We start from the raw sequence: 7,348 nt of genomic DNA, 5'->3' as shown, positions 1-7,348 counted from the left end.
AGTTATTGCATTCACTTGTTCTCGTGGATTTGTCACTGTATTGCTTGGTAGGGAACCTTGTGGTCGCTCATTCAGTTTTTTTGCTATTTGCCCCTCCTGTACCTCCAAGTTTCGAATGGACGCCCCTTGGTTTCTAAAATTTACCCTCGTCTCACTCATGAAACCTGTAGTCTCTTGCATGAATTTCCCGAACATATCCTCCAATTTTGACAATCTTTGATCCCCTGGTTGATTATTCACCCCCATTTGATTGTTTGGCACTGTTCTTTGAGTCTATTGTTATTTTGCTGATTCTGATTGCCCCAAGACAAGTTTAGATGATTTCTCCAACCAGGATTGTACGTGTTGGAGAAATGGTTGTTTTGTTGTCTCTGATTCCCTGCCAAATGGTTGACTTGTTCCGATGATGATGAAGCTGAAGCTGAAGCTGAAGCAAAGGTGTTCCCTACTTGACATTCATTGCTCGCATGGTTGCCTGCATACCTCCTAATTGCTTCTGAAATGCTATAAGTTGGGTTGAAATGGCCGTGTAAGCATTAACTTCATGAATCCTCATAGACTTCTTCGACTGCATTCTCTCATTGGGTCTCTGATAGTTGTTACTTGCTAGGACTTCAAGCAACTCATAAGCTTCTTCAAGTGTCTTGTTTTGCAATGCTCCTTCAGATGCTGCATCCACCATCATTTGCACATTAACCATCAACCCATTATAGAACGTTTGGACTTGCATCCAAACTGGCAAACCATGGTGTGGACACTTTCTCAGCAGTTCCTTATAGCTTTCCCAAGCTTCATACAGTGATTCAGTCTCTTCCTATAGAAATGATGTGATATCATTTCTCATCTTTGCAGCTTTCGCTGGAGGGAAGTATTTAGTAAGGAATTTATGTGCCAATTCATTCCAGGTTGTGATTATTCCTGGTGGTAGTGCCATTAACCATCCCTTTGCTTTATCCCTTAATGAAAAAGGAAACAATCTTAATCTGATGGCATCATCTAACACTCCATTTGATTTGAAGGTATAGCAAATCTCCAAGAAGTTTACAATGTGTGAATTTGGATCTTCCTTCAGATCTCCCTTAAATTGTACCGACTGTTGGATCATCTGGATGATTGCTAGCTTTATTTCGAAGTTGTTGGCTTGCACTGGTGGCCTAGTTATACTTGGACCACTACCATCAACCGTAGGTACTGAAAATTCCCTCAATGTTCTGTTTTCCACCATCTCAATGACTATAGCCTCTCGTTCTCTTCTTTCTCTATTAAGTCTTCTTGCGGTTCTTTCAATCTCGGGATCAATAGGAACCACTGGATGATGTCTAGCTCTTCGCATAAACTACACAGAAAGAAAGAAAGTGTGAGATCACAAGCTAACAGAAAAGAACAACACAATTAAACTAAAAAAAATTAAAATTAAACTCCAATCTAGCTAACACAAAAATCAATCACCGACAACGGCACCAAAAACTTGATGCGTTGAAATTACAACATGCAATGTGTATAGCAAGTGCACTAGTCGCAAAAATTAATAAAGTGATAAGTAGAGTATCGTTCCCACGAGGATTGCTTGTTAAGCACTGATTTTCCTAGTTGCTTATCAAGTTGGAGAAAGTGAAAGATGTTGGATTTGCGGGAGAAATTTAAGCTAAAGTGAAAACTAAATTTACTACATACTTTAAAAACTAATTAATAACAGCAAGGTTAATTCAAGAGAAATATCAATTAAAACAAACGGTTAGGGTTTTGACTTCACTAGGATTTTATGAATTAATCTACGAATTATGCTACTTCTACACTCACATGCACGGATTATAAATCAGACTCCCTAATGTGTAAAACATACATTCTCAGGCTATGTTTTCCTACTTTTCCCTATTAAGCTTCCGCACCCAACAAATTGAAGGTTAATAGTTCCAAGTTCGTTAAGCTAAATGGAATCCTAAATTGATTTCATTGATTCTCAAACCTATCTCTAGCGTTCAATACAACAATGGCAATTACCCTAAGAAGCTAATACATGATTCACTTCTCAGTCTCATCATGTTCAACAAGTAATTTCAATAAAAACAAGAGCAATCACACAATCCATGCAATAGAATGTAAAAGCAACATCAATTTATTGATTAAACATAAAAATCTCAATTACATCAAAACCCTAACCAAAAAGTGAGTTAGTTCAAGCTAAAATTAACACAAATCGAAATAAAAACAGTAAACAATGCATTCAACATGTTGGAATAAAGAAAAGAGAACAAAATCTTCCTTATTTGATGAATCCAAAAAGTTCAATCTCCAATCTTCTCTTCTTCTCTCCCAAATGTCGAACTACCTAATAAAATGACTAAGTCTTCTTTATATAGTCAGTCCAAAACAAACCTAAAACTTTTGCCTAAATTAAAACGCACAGTTTTGAAAAACTGAAACTTGCAGACTTCGCCGCAGCGAAGAATAAACTTCGCTGTGGCAACGAGTTGGTTTAAAATTCTTAATCTGTCCCAAGAGTTTATCGCCGCGACGAAGAAAGAACTTCCCCACGGAAAAATTTTCTGAATAATTCTGAAATTACGGAACTGCTGTAAAACCCCTCCCTAGTCAGGTACCCTCTGAATATCCCTTAATGAGAATCCAGAGAACTCATGTTTGGGGAACGAGTTGTATTTAGAAAACCTATGCAAGGATAATGATAATGTCCAAAACATTACTATAAGATGTACCGCAGGATCAAAATTTGTACCTTCCAAAATAAAAATAAAACTTGAATTCATTTGGGCATCAATCAATCAAAACGTATTAATGTCATTTTCATTCATATGGTGGAAGCTTTAAAAAGGTGTTTCAAAAACACTTGTCATTTACATTATTTACATCAAGAGAATACGTCAGGATGTCAATAAATTATCTCCCCTCACACATAGCCTTGCTATCTCCAGCATCCTTCGCTTTTGGATTACCTGTAAAACATTCAACCATGAAAGGGTGAGCACTAATCGCTTAGTAAGGAATGATCCATTTAACACTAAGTATGTTATTTGACATTCATTCAAACACATTCATTCACATACCACACCTTTTTTGCATCTAAGTATGGTTCCTTTTCTTTACGAACTCATACACTTTTCATCATCTTCCCCGTGGTCATAAAAACATCAAGTGTACGCATACAAATAAGTATGTAAACATAGTGCACACACATCACATGTCATGACATAACATCTAAATATCACCTAACATGAGTACAAATCATCTCATGATGTAAATAACATCATAACTCATGTAATGCAACTAAATGCATATGAATCATTTAACGTCTAGCCAATCGGACTTTTCTTAGCCTCTTAAGCACTTCATATCATCTAGCCTCAAATTCATCTAGAGCTCATATCATCGGGAGGCATGCTTATGTGTTATTTAACATCTAAGGCATATATTTATCTTTTCTCTCATTTAGCCTCAAATTCATCTAGAGCTCATATCATCGGGAGGCATGCTTATGCGTTATTTAGCATTTAAAGCATATATTCATCTTTCCTTTCATCTAGAGCTTATATCATCGGGAGGTGTGCTTATGCGTTATTTAGCATCTAAAACATATATTCATCTTTCCTCAACCAGAATATGAGGATATGCTTACGCGTTAATTAGCATCTAAAACATGTATTCATCTTTCCTCTCATCTAGCCTCAAATTCATCTAGAGCTCATATCATTGAAAGGTGTGCTTATGTGTTATTTAGTATCTAAAGCATAGATTCATCTTTCCTTTCATCTAGCCTCAAATTCATCTAGAGCTCATATCATCAGGAGGCATGCTTACGTGTTATTTAGCATCTAAAGCATATATTCATCTTTCCTCAACCGGTATACGAGGATATGCTTATACGTTTTCCATCCTATCTATATGCATCTCTAACATTTTATGGCATGTAAATACATGTTTTAGTGAGCTTAATACTTTTGATTCATCTATGGATTATCAATCCATTTACATTACCTCTTGCTCACATTCATCATCATCTTGAAACATATATTACATTGCATCTTCATGCCATTTCATAACATTAATCATGCATTCTCATCCATGACCATGTATATCCTTCAAAGATCATCTAACTAATGGGTAAACAAACAATACATTAATTAATAATCAATTCATAATCATAAGAATTGATCATGTTAAATCTTAAACTTTAATAACCAGAAGTTTATACTTCAGGCCATTTTCCATCCATTTCTCAAACGAATTGGCTCTTGGCATAAACATAAAAGTTATAAGGCTATGTCTTAAATTTCTAATGCTTCAAGAATCATCTCATTTAGATTTTTATAAGTCAAGTTATGGTCGAAATACTGAAGCATGTTTAACATAACCCCTAAAATTGCCAAATTCGAATTTTTCATATTAGACCATGCCATAACAACTTCTATTGACAATTAACAAATATGTCAACTTATGGATCAATTGAACCTCCCCTTAATAGTTTTTAACATTTAAAGGAAGGGTAAAACCTCACTCCCATGATCATCCATCATTGCTATAACATTGTAAGTTAATGCAAACAACACATCAACACTTCTAATAGCAACCATTCAACACCATGTGGCCTCAAATACTACAAGTTTTGCCACAATCAACATCAATACTTTATTTCTTCAATTAAAACATAACAACTCATAAAACATAAATGGCAATAACTTCATGTATAATTAATTCAAGGCAATAACTAACATTAATGAGGTCAACTACACTTGCCATCAACTAATTCTATGCCTTAAAGCCTTAATTTAAGGTTTCACTAAAATCTACAAACCGTAGCATAATTCCTAAAGTCATGGGAGGTTCTTCCTTACCTTTTTAAGGAATTCCTCCAACAAATCATTTGCCTTTGTCTTCTTTTACACCTTAATCCTACATATATAACATTATACCTCAACATCTACTTCAAATCTTCAAATCACATCAAAACTAGGGTTTTTAATCCTTACCTTAAACCCTTCAACTTGAAGATCCAAGGCTCCTATGTTGTTCTCCTTGAAAAATTATGCAAAACTCCTTTAAAACTTAGAGAGAGAAAGCTTGTTTCATGGAAGACTTGAGAGAAAATGGAAGAAATGGTCTCTCCCTTGGCTTGAACGAATTTCCACTCATTTATAAGAAAATATTTCATTAATTTTCCAAAATTATGCTATTGGCCCAATTATTTTAATTGTATAACTCATAAGTCCTTAATTCTTCATATAAGGGCATTTTGGTCATTTCGCACTAAACATAATTATTACTTAATTAATGCCATTAAATGCAATTAAGCCTACTCATCCTTGACTCTTTCAATGCTTATCCATAGGCAAAATGACTATTTTGAGTTGGGAACATTCATTTGACATCTTGGGTATTACAACTGCCTTTTGATGCGTTGTTACTACAACATGCAATATAGCAAGTGCACTAGTCGCACAAAGTAATAAAGTGATGAGTGAGTATCATTCCCACGAGGATTGGTTGCTAAGCACTAAGTTTTCTACTGTTTTCAAGTTGGAGCAATCAAATTTGTTTGGATTAATGGGAGAAAATTAAACTCAAAACTAAAACAAAAATTGCTAAATGCTCAAAGCTAAATTATGAAAGCAAGTTTAAAAACAAGGTAATATCAATTTAAACAAACGGGTAGGGTTTTGACTTCATTCGGACTCTATGGATTAAATCTATAGATTATGCTATTTCCATATTCATATGCATTGATTGTAAATCGATTCTCTAAACTGTAAAGCATACCTTCTCAGGCTATGTTTTCCTACCTTTCCCTATTAAACTTCCGCACCAAACAATTTGAAGATTAATAGTTCTAAGCTCATTAAGCACATGGAATCCTAGATTGATTTCATTGATTCTTAAATCTATCTCTAGCATTTAATACTATAATGGTGATTACCCAAGAAGCTTAACATGACTCATTTCTCAATCTTATCATGTTCATCAATTAAAAGCAATAAATTCAGAATAACCACACAATCCATGCAATAGCATATGAAAATAATAAAAATCAATTGCTCAATCCATGAGAATCCAAACTACATCAAAAACCTAACCCAAAATGGGTTAGTTCATAGCTAAATCAATACAATAAGCAAGAAAATCAATAAACACAAAGTTCAACATATTAAAATGAGAGAAAAGATAAGAGATCTCCCCTAGTTGAAGAATCCACCAGATTCAATCCCAAATCTTCTCACTTTTCAACTCAAATTCGACAAATCTAATCTAAGGAAGATGAAAAAGCTGCTTTAGACTAAGAAGAACACGACCCTCCTCTAAAATGGCAAAGTTTTGCTTTTATACCTCGCCTAAAAACCTTAGATTTTGCCTCAAAATGACTTCGCCGCAACGACGAAGTAAAAGTAACTCTTGTGCATGACTTATTAGTAAACGATCCCATATACGTAGCGGAAACCAAACAAATATAATATAGAGATCGTTTACATGAGCCAAGATCAAGGGTATAATTTTACAATTCATATTAAATAAAATCTGCAAGAAAAATAAATATGAGTTTAAAGAAAACAAACGCACGTTGGAGGCTCCTCCAAATTTGTCGACGAATGTTTTGCTACCGATCCAAGTGTAGGATCGAACCTGCGTAGTTCACACGAAGACAATCTCAAAAGAACCAAAGAGGGATTTGCTAGATCCTCTTTGGCTTCAAGATTAAGAAGAAAGCAAATCAATTAAATTGATTTTAGGCCAAGAATGTTGCTGCAGTGGGAGTGTATTGGAGAGGCTGCTGTGTGTTTTAATTTCAAGAAGAAATCAATTAATTAATCAATTAACACACACACTTTTCTTTTTATAGTTAATCAATTTGCCCTAATCCCATACGGAATAGGCTTGGGCTCCAACCCAAACGCCCCATGTTGCCAAACACTCCCAATTTAATATTTTATATTTCCATCATTATCTCAATTAAAATCAATTAATATATATTTAAATATATATTAATATTTAACAATAATGATAATATATTTAAATATGTGCGAACACACATTTAAACGTAATTTCACTTATTTAATTTTTCTAACAAATTAAATAAAGGCTACGACCTCAGCAAATTTAATTGCACTGTGAAATTACCAAAATACCCTTTCGCCTTAAAAGACGAAAACGCCCTTCTTTCTTCTTGCATCTTAAATTGTCTTCTATGTGTGTGACCCTTAGGCTCCTCATCATATCGGCAGTGTATAGTATTGCGATTAACACCAATTAATCGTCTCACTAATACACAGACCAAGATTGGCCCCTAGCAAGGCATCATGGCCACCCGATAGATTCGGATTCAGCAAAGTAGCTACCTGTCAAC

At 34.6% G+C, this 7,348-nt stretch overlaps 1 non-coding gene across 1 annotated transcript; it reads left to right on the top strand.

Moving 5' to 3' along the window:
- Positions 1-740: 740 nt before the first annotated feature.
- On the top strand, positions 741-847 carry LOC116146130. The gene has a single exon (XR_004130469.1). It is a non-coding gene; the product is annotated as a small nucleolar RNA R71 (small nucleolar RNA).
- The last annotated feature ends 6,501 nt before the right edge of the window (positions 848-7,348 follow it).

The sequence above is a fragment of the Pistacia vera genome, unplaced genomic scaffold (assembly GCF_008641045.1).
Source record: "Pistacia vera cultivar Batoury unplaced genomic scaffold, PisVer_v2 Contig472, whole genome shotgun sequence".
NCBI lineage: Eukaryota > Viridiplantae > Streptophyta > Magnoliopsida > Sapindales > Anacardiaceae > Pistacia > Pistacia vera.
This window is presented reverse-complemented; position numbering and strand designations above follow the sequence as displayed.